Here is a 13,309-nt window from a genome sequence, read left to right as displayed (position 1 = left end):
GGTCATTTGCAGATCATCCCAACCAGAAACCACACTGACCGCAATTTGAGAACCCAGTACAATTGTCAGGCTATCACCATTTCAAGCAGTTTGTAGAGTACATTGGTGAGGCTAATCAACTGGTAGCTGTTGATGCATGTGGGGTTTTTCGTTGCTTTAAGGATTGGGACAATGATACTGTCATACCACTGCAAAGGGAAAATAGCTTAGAGCCTAATGCTGCTGAAGACCCTCAGTAGATGACGTTTTTGAGAACCTTTCAGCTGTTAGATCATCTGATCAAGACGCGAATCAGGGCATGGTGCCATATTGCATGATAAGTCAAGAGCCTGGAGCAGTTCCCAATGAGTGAAAGTTTCATAATATAATTCACCTTGGCAGGAGGGGTAGAAGGATATGGAGATGTCTTCAACTTGTCATTTATGTGTTCAAAAGGTAGCCAGGTGAGAAGAGTGGGCCAGCACTGTTGCAAAGTGATCAGCAAGAACTGACACATCGATACAAATAATACCATGAAGGAAGCAACGCATAACAGTTGTTAATCTTTGACAGTGCACAAGACTACAGAGGTTGGCTCATACCTGTGAACAAGGAGGATACTTTCTCAAGTGAGGAGACAGAGCACTCCCACGATTTCCTCTCACTGCATTTAATTAGACAGTGAGCCTTACGGTGAAACAACTTAAAAGTGAGGAGGTTTGTGGGTAAAGGACGCAGCTTGAGACATGTGAGGGCCTTCCGACAACCCTGAATAGCTTTTGCAATGTCTTTGGTCCACCACGGCACCAGCCAACTACGGGAGAGGCCAACAGGAACAGGAGCACAGGTGACGACATCAGAGACATCACCCAGAACCTCACCAGTCCAGTCTGACAGAAAAGGGCCGAAGCTACAGCAAGGATATACAAATGCCAGATGGATCCTCAAAGAACCCATCAGGGTAACTGGTCTATCAGGTAGTGAGGAGCAAGTGACAGGATCACCGAAAAGTGGTCACTGTCACAAAAATCGTTATGTAGCGTGGACTGTAGCGAAACCACAAAACTGAGGAAGAAATCGCAAAGTTGATAGCCAGAACGCAAAATGGTGCCATGCCCAGCAATGATGTGGATAGGGGTACTGTCACTGAGGCAGCACAAATTAGGATTGAAAAGAATCTGTTAGTTACACATTCCATAGATTGTTTGAATGATTCTCTTATCAAAATGATGGGGAACAAGTCAATTTACATGTACCGGTACACATAATTAGTGTTAATTAATGAACACATTATTTTTTTTAGTCCTGTTCATGCCACTGTGCTTGAAACAAGTTAGTGGTTTTTTTAATTTTTTATAGGCTATGAATTTTTAAATTGAAATTAGTTGATGAAGTTGTCCAGCAGAAATGATTTTAGGTTAGATTTAAAACTTGCTTTTCTACCTGTGAGATTTTGTGGTATTGCAGATCATCATCATCATCATCATTTTAGACTGATTATGCCTTTCAGCGTTCAGTCTGGAGCATAGCCCCCCTTATACAGTTCCTCCATGATCCCTTATTCAGTGCTAACATTGGTGCCTCTTCTGATGTTAAACCTATTACTTCAAAATCACTCTTAACCGAATCCAGGTACCTTCTCCTCGGTCTGCCCCGACTCCTCCTACCCTCTACTGCTGAATCCATGAGTCTCTTGGGTAACCTTGCTTCTCCCATGCGTGTAACATACCCCACCATCTAAGCCTGTTCGCCCTGACTGCTACATCTATAGAGTTTATTCCCAGTTTTTCTTTGATTTCCTCATTGTGGACACCCTCCTGCCATTGTTCCCATCTACTAGTACCTGCAATCATCCTAGCTATTTTCATATCCGTAACCTCAACCTTGTTGATAAGGTAACCTGAATCCACCCAGCTTTCGCTCCCATACAACAAAGTTGGTCGAAAGATTGAACGGTGCACAGATAACTTAGTCTTGGTACTGACTTCCTTCTTGCAGAAGAGAGTAGATCGTAGCTGAGCGCTCACTGCATTAGCTTTGCTACACCTCGCTTCCAGTTCTTTCACTATGTTGCCATTTCTAACTTTGTTCCTCCTATTTGGCACTCAATCCATTTATATTTCTTTCCCACTGACATTACTTTCGTTTTGGAGATGCTAATCTTCATACCATAGTCCTTACATTTCTGATCTAGCTCTGAAATATTACTTTGCAAACTTTCAATCGAATCTGCCATCACAACTAAGTCATCCGCATATGCAAGACTGCTTATTTTGTGTTCACATATCTTAATCTCACCCAGCCAGTCTATTGTTTTCAACATATGATCCATAAATAATATGAACAACAGTGGAGACAGGTTGCAGCCTTGTCTTACCCCTGAAACTACTCTGAACCATGAACTCAATTTACCGTCAACTCTAACTGCTGCCCGACTATCCATGTAAACACCTTTAATTGCTTGCAAAAGTTTGCCTCCTATTCCATAATCTTGTAGAACAGACAATAACTTCCTCCTAGGAACCCGGTCATATGCCCTTTCTAGATCTATAAAGCATAGATACAATTCCCTGTTCCACTCATAACACTTCTCCATTATTTGCCGTAAGCTAAAGATCTGGTCCTGACAACCTCTAAGAGGCCTAAACCCACACTGATTTTCATCCAACTGGTCCTCAACTAATACTCGCACTTTCCTTTCAACAATACCTGAGAAGATTTTACCCACAACGCTGATTAAAGAGATACCTCTGTAGTTGTTACAATCTTTTCTGTTTCCATGTTTAAAGATTGGTGTGATTACTGCTTTTGTCCAGTCTGATGGAACCTGTCCCAACTCCCAGGCCATTTCAGTTATCCTGTGTAGCCATTTAAGACCTGACATTCCACTGTATTTGATGAGTTCCAACTTAATTTCATCCACCCCAGCCGCTTTATTGCACTGCAATCTATTGACCATTTTTTCCACTTCCTCAAATGTGATCCTATTTCCATCATCATTCCTATCCCATTCTACCTCGAAATCTGAAACATTACTGATCGCATTTTCACCTACATTGAGCAACTCTTCAAAATATTTCCTCTATCTGCCCAAGGCATCCACAGGATTCACCAGCAGTTTTCCTGACCTGTCCAAAATACTTGTCATTTCCTTCTTACCTCCCTTTCGAAGACTGCTAATTACACTCCAGAATGGTTTTCCAGCAGCTTGACCCATAGTCTCCAACCTGTTTCCAAAGTCTTCCCACGATTTCTTCTTGGATGCTGCAATTATCTGCTTGGCTTTGTTTCTTTCTTCACCATAACTTTCTCTGTCTACCTGGGTTCTGGTATGTAGCCATTTTTGATACGCCTTCTTTTTCCTTTTACAGGCTGCCTTGACTGTATCATTCCACCAAGCTGTTTGCTTCATCCTACTTTTACACAATACTGTTCCAAGACATTCTTTAGCCACTTCTAGTACTGTGACCCTGTACCTTGTCCATTCCTTTTACAATGACTGTAATTGACTACATTCAACTAACTGGTACCTTTCTGAGATCGCTGTTATGTACTTGTGCCCGATTTCCTTATCCTGAAGTTTCTCCACTCTTATCGTCCTACATATGGACCTGACCTCCTGCACTTTCGGCCTCACAATCCCAATTTCACTGCAGATTAAATAATGATCAGTGTCATCAAAGAATCCCCTGAATACATGTGTGTCCCTCACAGCCTTCCTGATCTGTTATTATATAGTCAATGACAGATCTGGTTCCCCTGCCTTCCCAAGTACACCGGTGAATGTTCTTATGTTTAAAAAAGGAGTTTGTGATTACTAAGCCCATACTGGCACAGAAATCCAAGAGTTGTTTCCCGTTCCTGTTGGCCTCCATATCCTCTCCAAATTTACCCATAACCTTTTCGTACCCTTCTGTTCGATTTCCAATCCTGGCGTTAAAATCACCCATGAACAGAACACTGTCCTTGTCCTTTACTCTAACAACTACATCACTGAGTGCCTGATAAAAACTATCCATATTCTCTTGATCTGTCCCTTCACAATGCGAATATACTGACACAATCCTAATTTTCTTGCTAGACACTGTCAAATCTATCCACATCAGTCGTTCGTTTACATACCTTATTGCAACTACGCTGGGTTCCATTTCTTTCCTGATGTAAAGCCCTACACGCCATTGTGCTATTCCTGCTTTGACTCCTGACAGGTAGACCTTGTATTCTCCCACTTCTTTCTCACCCCTTACCCGAATGTCACTAACAGCTAAAACGTCCAGCCCCATCTTACTTGCAGCCTCTGCCAGCTCTACCTTCTTCCCAGAGTAGCCCCCATTGATATTAATAGCTCCCCATCTCATTACCATTTGTTTGCCAAGTCGTATCTTAGGAGTCCCTGGTTTGTCAGTTAGAGGTGGGACTCCGTCACCTCCAAAGGTCCGAGGCATTTTGCTCTGATTGTTGCCAGCATCATATTTAAAGTACCAGGGAAGCAGGTTGCTAGCCTTACTTGCCCCGAGTCCCATTGGGTTTTACCCCTAACGGCTGAGGGACTAACCGGTGGATTTGGTAGTCTTTGCCGTATGAGCACAAAGGTGACCACGACTCAGAATATGTCCGAGATGCCCAGCCTTATTCCAAAGTAACAGGTATCCCGACTGTCGGGACCACTTACTTGGCCACTCATACGTTGCCCGTGGTTCATGAACTAGGACATGACTACAGGAACCCACACCATGAACCAGAATGCAGAATGATCAAAAAATTTGTTGCTCCATATTAAACTCATTTCTGAGCCATTGACATCTATAATAATGGGTAATAAAGGTTATTTCTCTCCTCTATTGTTGTAGGTTCGGCTATCACTATTCTCCTCAAATTGTTGGTTGGTTGGTTGATTTGATGGTGGGGACCAAACAGCAAGTTCATCGGTCCCATCGAATTAGGAAAGGAAATTGGCTGTGCCCTTTCAAAGGAACCATCCCAGCATTTGCATCAAGTGATTTAGGGAAATCATGGAAAACCTAAATCAGGATGGCTGGATGCAGGTTTGAACCCCCATCCTCCCAAACACGAGTCTAGTGTGCTAACCACTGCGCCACCTCGCTCGCTCTCAAATTGTGATAAATTATTTAAATGAATTTCACTAATGAATGTATGTACTGTGATGGTATGGTTAAAATTCCCAACTTCTTGAAGAGATACTTACATGACGACCACAGGAGAACACTGCATGTTGTTCTTACTGCTCACTTTCGTGCATTCAGTACTTTCTAAATGATTAGTTACTCCAGAAAATTATTTCATAAGACATTTCCGAGTGAAAATACGCAAAAAATGTCAGGAGAATAATCGTTTGTTTCCAAGACTAGCAGTTATACAAAGAGCACATGTAGACAAATGTAATTGTTTGAGAAGCTCATAATATACTCATTCCAGTTCGTTTTCATCAATATCTACACCAAATATTTTGGAGCAGTCTATCCTACTTACTGTCTCCTGTTCATGTGCTATATCAATTGCTGGTATACTCTCTCTGTTGCACAAAACTGACTATAGTGTATTTTTCTCAAAATTAAGAGAGAGTGTATGTTAAGAGAACCACTTCATAATTCTTTGGAAAATATCATTTGCCAACTCTTCTGTTGCTTTCTCCTCAATGGGATTTGTTATAACACTGGTACTGCCTGCAAAAATTACCGATTCTGCTTCTTGAATGTTAAGTGGAAGGTCATTCACATATACAAGGAACAGGAGTGGACCTAAAATTGAACCTGTGGGACTCCCTTTGTGATTTCTCCTGTCACTAAAATTTTCTACCTTTCCAACAATGTCTCAGTTATTCAATACAACTTTTTTTTGCATTCTGTTTGTTGAGTATCATCAAAACCAGTTCTATAAAAAACATTCAATTTCATACAACCTGAGATGTTCTAAGAGTTACATGATCTACACAATCAAACACCTTGGAAAGATGACACAAAATACCAGTTGGCATTATTTTATAATATATAAATTGCAATATTTGGTGGGTGAATGTATAAATGGTATTCTCAGTTGAGTAAACCTTCTGGAATTGAAACTGTGAAATGCTAAGCAAATTGTTTCTCCTTAAATGTGAGATGCCTCCTGATTCCATGATGTCGTCTAAGTACACGCCAGTGATGAAACTGTACGATAATTATTTAAGTCTTTCTTGTCAGCTTTCTTATAAAGAGGCTTAACAACTGCATATTGTAACCTGTCTGGAAAAATCCTCTGTGCCAACAACACATTACATATGTTACCAAGAAAATTATTTATTAAGTTAGAGCTACTTTTCAGAATTCTGTTGGAAATTTCACCAACTCCATATAAGCCTTTATATTTTAGAATTTTTATAATTCTAATTTCAGTGGAGGATGCTGGTGCTATTTCTTGTTGCGCAAAGTCTTTTGGACTGATATTTTTAGTGTATTGTCTTGCTGCTTCAACTGAACCATTTAACCCTAGTTTTGTTGCACTGCTCCGTTTAGGAAATGATTCTTCAGCGTACTTGCAACCTCTGAATTGTCAGTCACAACACTGTCATTTTGTTTAATCGTTTGGTATCTTGTTCATTGACTGGCTGTCCTGTCTCCTGTATGACAATATTCCATATGCCCAAGACATGAGGAAGAGCAGCATTGGACACAACTTTTTAATCTGTTTATTACAGACTGATTTCAGCTATTGTGTAGCTATCTTCAGTGCAATTATATCCAAGTCAAGATGGACATCATAAATACAATCGCACATGGTACCACACTGACATTACAAACAACAAATTGTTACCTGTATGGTCAATGTGGTACAATCCGATTTTATTTACGATGAGTATACATGACTTGGATATAGTTGCACTGAAGATAGCCGCACAGTACCTGAAATCTATCTGCAGATTAAAATTTTGTGGCCAATGATGCCCTTCCTCCTATCTTGGACTTCATTAACACAGTCGTGGAGCATGCTGTTACTAATGGAAACAAACTTGGAGAATATCTTGTATAGTTTTAATCTTACTATCTGCGACTGATTGCTAACTTCCTTTCTGCTCTAATTACATTGCAGTTTCTGTGGACAACACAATCCAACCTGATTATTATCTGCGTCATTAATTTCTGCCACAAAGTGCATTTTTCTAGACACTTCAATGGCTTCCCTTGAAATATAACAGTATGTAAGTAATGTCAGACATTGACTTATTCTGGCTGTTACATAAATTTCCCTAAGTCTGAGAGATTTTAATTCCCTTAGTTATCCATGGCTTACGCGTTTTGTAATGGGTTTTCTGAATAACTTATCAGGAAAGCTACTTTCAAATAAAAATTTAAAAAAGCACATCAAATAGATTGTAAGTATAGTGGTACGAAAGCAAATAAAAAAAAACAATGTGTTCATTAAAGTTGACTATGATCATGTGTAGTGTATACCTGTAAACTAACTCGTTTCAAATCATTTCAATAAAAAGAATTATTGAAATAATCTGTGGAACATGTAACTACCTAAGTTAAAAGCAGAAGGGCCGTACGAGACAAAGCTGTGCTACCCCACATGGGATGCTGCGCATTCAAATACTGACATAACAGATGAAATAGAATTGGAAAGGGGGGGGGGGGGTTGGATTAAGTTGGACATCTTAAGATATGTACGTGTTCCATCTAGAGGTAAACAAACATTAAAAATGGTGATCGCCAGCACTGTTTGCCCTTGCACTGATGTTTATTTCAGTGTGGCACGATGATTTATGTGCAAACCAATGTTCAGATCTCCCCAGGTGGTCTCACAGGGCCAGCACAGTACTGGCAGAATGCAGTGCAGAGTTAGGGAATGGTCATCAACGAACTGTGTTTCTTGGAGAGCAACACAGATTGCTGAAGAATAGGAAATTAGCTGTTGGAGTCCTGAGGATGGGAGTGGAACAACATCAATGAAAGCTGCCTTGGAGTTTGAAGGGGAGGGAGGAGGGAGGGAGGGGTTATCTGCCACCTCAGGGGGCACTGGAGGTGCCTTCTTCAAAGATGCCCTGTAGCCGGTAGACACCAGAGGACGAAGCTGCATCTCCATTCAGATACGGGAAGTGTTTCCTGAAGATGGTGCCACAAGAGCCAAGAGAGGTGAGCGTTCACCACCTCCACAGTCAGGTTTATTTGTAGGCTATCAGTGTCGATGTCAAGGGGGGCAAATACACAGGGCACTGCCAATAACATGTCCGCAACAGAGGCAAAGGTTGATTTCACTAAGAGTGGACAATCTGACCTCCATTTTCTGCATTTTTCCATTCCATTCCTTGAGCAGGGCAGCACACTCCAGGAATTAGGGTAGACGACACAGACACGTGGCAGTGCACATGGAGAATTTTCATGAAGTGGTTGGTTACAGTCCCCGCAATTTGGGTCATATGCTCACTGGGAAAACATCTACCTGAAGTGTTGGCTTTTAAAACACTAAATCGGGGATGGAGAATACGACTTTACTGCAGTGGTAACAAATGTTTTTGATCTTTTCTGGAAGCAAATCCCCATAATGAGGAAGGACGACTTTGCTTGCATCTAACCTGTGTCTGTCTGCCCCCAACGTACACCAAGCAAAAAGTGGATCCCTCACCTCTCTGAGTGTTCTCATAGTTCTTCATCCGTCTGCAGTGTTAGGTCCCACTAAAAAACTAACTCCTATATCATGTTTTGGTTCTTATACCGTTTGATGGTAACAGGTCAACATGAAGCTGTTTGTATGAGTGTGCCACCCGGGAATTGATAGGCCACCTTAATTATGATGGAACCACTCACAGTTGCTAAGGGAAGATAGTTTACAAAATTGTTAAGGCTTTCGTGGCCACTTGTTGACAAACTGCCTATTGGCTTCTGACTCGGGTTCTTCGGCCGACGTTCATCTAATGATTTTTCTGACTTTTGCCAGCACGAGTGGCTGGCATTGTCAAAGCTTCACCCTCCATTGCCGGTGGTGAACTGGAGCCGAGATCGCAGCCGCAGACTATATGTACCTGGCGCGCCAACGTCCGAGGGCTTCTCCGCGGTCATTTCCGGTGCGGTTCTCCTCTTGGTACCTGCGATGGTCGTTCGCTGCAGTACGGGAAGCCAGGATCCGTTTACCTTAAGGCTTTCCTCTTTCTTGTTCAAACTGTTCGCGCGTTTTTGTATTTCTACAGCTTCTCTGAACCAGCGCGTGTAATAGTGCTTCTCTACAGCCAGAACTTCCGTGTCAGCGATTTTTATTACGTGGTTGGTCTCACTCAGTGCGTGCTCTGCCACGGCTGATTTCTGCACCTGCCCCAACCTGCAATGTCGCTTATGCTCTTTGATCCTGGTGTTAATGGATCGTCCAGTCATTCCGACATAAACTTTTCTGCATGTGCATGGTATACGGTATATTCACCGATCTAAGACACTCTTTGATCTTCCTTGTCGGTTTGAAAATCGTCTTTACGCCATGTTTGCGCAATATACGGCCGATTCTGTCCGTCACTCTGGGAATGTATGGCAGAAAGGCCGTACCTGACATTTCTTTTTCTGGTTCCTTACTTCGCCGAGTGTTTGGCTCTGTTACACTTCTAATGTAATTTGTGGAGTACCCATTGCTCCTCAGAACAGTTTCCAGGTGTTGCATTTCTCGTTTGAGGTGTTGCGGCTCACATATTCGTCCTGCTCTCGTTACGAGCGTACTAATCATGCCTCTTTTCTGGCTCGGATGGTGGTTTGACAGTTTTTGCAGGTATCGGTCCGTGTGTGTCGGTTTTCGATACACGCTGTGTCCCAGGTTTTCGCCGTCCCTTGTGACCGGCACATCTAGAAATGGCAGTTTCTTGTCTTTTTCTACTTCCATGGTAAATGTTATATTGGCATGGAGGCTGTTCAAGTGCCTTAGGAATTCACCGAGCTGTTCTTCACCATGGCTCCACACCACGAAAGTATCATCGACGTACCTGTACCACACCTTAGGTTTGCAAGTCGCCGAGTCCAGTGCCTGTGCTTCGAATTGTTCCATGAAGAAGTTGGCCACCACTGGACTGAGAGGACTACCCATGGCGACGCCTTCCAGCTGTTCGTAGAAATCGCCATTCCACGTGAAATAGCTCGTGGTGAGACATGCATGGAAGAGCTTTTTGATGTCTTGCGGGAACATGGAACCGACGTGCTCCAGAGCATCACTGAGTGGCACTTTCGTAAATAACGAAACAACATCAAAGCTGACCAGGATGGCGTTTGGTGCAAGTTTCAGTTTCTTCAGCTTCTCAATGAAATGTCCTGAGTCCTTATTATATGTGTCGGTCTTCCCCACGTGTGGCTGGAGCAGAGAGGCCAAGTGTTTTGCCAGTTTATATGTCGGTGAGCCAGGAGCGCTAACGATCAGACTCAGTGGAACGTTGTTCTTATGGATCTTGGGTAATCCATACAGCCGAGGTGGTAGGGCTTCTGTGTTGCGCAGGTTTCTCTGTATGTCCGCCAGCAGAGAAGACACCTTGATTAATCGATTGGTATTCCGAGTGATACGCTGCGTCGGAACCGCACCGGAAATGACCGGAAGATAGTTCGCCAAATAAGCTTTCAATATTGCCTACAAAAGAAATCAGATTAGTTAGAAGGAAAAGACCATCCGTCTGTTCGGACACAAATCAGGAATAGAGGGGAATAACTGTCCGTAAGTCATTTGATTTTGTTTTTATCCTACAGCAGAGTCAAGTAGGGAATGTTGCTAGCACTGTAACAATTGACAATAAATTGCACTCTGTCTGAAGAGACTGCCAGGACCTTGCAGCCACCAGTTGATAACTTTGATGTTTTATAATGTCAAATACCCACCACGATGCTACCTACTCCGATAGACGGCTCTCTTGTAGGGCATAGCCCACCCAGAGCAAAGACCAACTTGTGTGGTGGCCGATGTCCTGGTGCACCCAGACATGCACTGTGCTAGTGTGAGTGTGTGTGTGTGGATATGTGTGTGTGTGTGTGTGTGTGTGTGTGTGTGTGTGTGTGTGTGTGTGTGGGTGGGTGGGTGGGTGGGTGGGGGAGAGGGGGGGGGGGGGGGGAGTTGACAGCCCGGACATCAATAATGCATTCCCCGAATGGTCAGGGAGCCAACACCGTACGGATTGTGCTGCGTAGAGAGTGATCCTCCTGCTCAACCTGTAAAGAATTTGGGGAAAGGTAGAGCTCAAACCCTTGTGTGGGGACCAAATGTAAAATGAGAGTATAAAGTTGAAGAAGTCAGAAACGATGCCTTACGAGCAAGCTAGGTTGTCAGCAGAGAATCCATCATAGAGGACAAGTTAGAGAAAAGGCATAGTCAGAAAGTAGAACTGCAGGACAGGAAAGGAAGAAGCAATGCTACAGACTGGGGCACCATGTACACACTAAAAAATGTTGTTCAAAGGTTGGTAGCAAGCCTCTCTTCTCAACACTACTTTGCTAATTTCGTTACGTAGAAGAAAAAACTAGCAATTCACTCAAAGACACAAGAGCCTTAAATAACTGAAGACATTGCTTCAAAATATTAGTGTACAACATATAAAACTAAACTTTCTTAACTGTCCCCCCTACACACACACACACACGCACGCACGCACAGAGAGAGAGAGAGAGAGAGAGAGAGAGAGAGAGAGAGAGAGAGAGAGAGACTTAACATATTTAAGTACTAACCACTTAAGCATGAACGACTCTATGTAAAAATACAGCACAGTGTAGCTTCAGACTATCATGTATATCGTTCGCATGAGGCTATAGTACTATGATTGTAAAAATGGTTTATCTCACACCATAGGGAGAGTTAACTATTATGACGCACTAAACTAGGGTGATTTAAAATGCGGCAAACATGCAGACTTTGTCAGTACCAGGTAGAGTGCTTGCAGTTACCTTTAAAGAGTGCCTTTCACGCACGCCTGAAATATGATTTCATATTGTGGCAAAACTCTTCTGCAGCTTCTACTTTTGGAATCAAAGTGAAAAACGCTAAGGTTATTACAGGAAGAGCAAATACTAGTGCAAACCATGATTTAAAAACAAGAAAATGTATTACCTTTATCATGGATATGTATTATGTATATACTAAGCTGTATAAAACAAAATGTAATGAGGAAACATGGGACATACCCAAGCACAGAGCAAGATTACAAGGAGAGACACAACTTTCCTATGCCAATACAAATATGTTTCATAAATGTAGATTCTATATGAGAACAAAACTGTTCAATAAAGTGTCACAAAATAAAACATGCTTAGTAAATAGGAATGCATCTGAAAGACCTACTACAAAATATTTTCAACAGGCCCATACCACTTCGTCTATGCAATATCTGAATTTCTAATACAGGATCTACATGCAAAATATACGTTAATATTTTTCCTAGTAAACACTAGATTTAAATAAAATGCCCAATAACATCCAATAAACACAGTCGAACACTTGTCCTGTCATCATATTGTACAGGGCCATATACATATACTGTGTGTAATTTTTGAACTATTTACTTTCGTCGTATTGTAATGATAAATCCTACATCACTGAAACATGATTCCTGGTTGAATAAATGAACAGCTAAATTGACTGATTTATGACGATGTTCGTTACAAGGGGAACGATAATAGCCCACAAACGAAATGTTACTTGCACATAGGATTTTCTCAAAGTGCATTGGTATCGGCTTATTAATAAGTGCTTGTTGCAAATAAAATGAGTATCATACGGTTACGCCACACGTAACCCAGTAATTTACGCATTACATTCCAACACATTTACGCGAGTATGACATATTTGCTCTGCGATGTAAATACATGATATACGAGATGATACTTCTACGATAAAAACAAAATCTGAACATAATTTATGAATAATGTATCTTGTTCGCTATTGTTTACACGCAACAACCTGTTGCGTGGCTTGCTACTCTTTCAGAAGTGAATGATCGGACTTGAAAGTTGAATACCGTATAAAACATTGACAGTACTGCTACCTTTAAATCGATGTTCAGTCGTCTGAATGCAATACATTGATCTCAGAAGATCTTAATTAATGACAGGGTATAATGAGTTACGTAATATTACGAATTGCTGATGGCTGGCGAAGTACGAATCAGCATTTCTAAACAAATCCCATTGCACGTACCATTTTCCCACGAACTCCTCCTTGGTTGTTCTTTCAATTTTGATGGTTTCTTCGCAGATATGCAGCTTCTAATTTAATTTCCGGTGCATCAAATATTACTTTCGGCAATTTTTTGCAATAATTTAAATTCGCGCCTCGCAGAATACGTGCTACAGTAAACAGGCAAAGATAATCAGATTCATTGAAGATA

General features: G+C 41.8%; 1 protein-coding gene across 1 annotated transcript in view; it reads right to left on the bottom strand.

The window, feature by feature from the left end:
• The window catches only part of LOC126412116 (phosphoribosylformylglycinamidine synthase), a 223,331-nt gene extending 210,347 nt beyond the window's left edge, over positions 1 to 12,984 (bottom strand). The window contains exon 1 of the mRNA XM_050081551.1: positions 12,968 to 12,984. The gene's annotated coding sequence lies outside the window, so the exon portion shown is untranslated. The remainder of the gene's footprint in view (positions 1 to 12,967) is intronic.
• Between the last annotated feature and the right edge of the window lie 325 nt (positions 12,985 to 13,309).

The sequence above is a fragment of the Schistocerca serialis genome, chromosome 7 (assembly GCF_023864345.2).
Source record: "Schistocerca serialis cubense isolate TAMUIC-IGC-003099 chromosome 7, iqSchSeri2.2, whole genome shotgun sequence".
Lineage (NCBI taxonomy): Eukaryota > Metazoa > Arthropoda > Insecta > Orthoptera > Acrididae > Schistocerca > Schistocerca serialis.
This window is presented reverse-complemented; position numbering and strand designations above follow the sequence as displayed.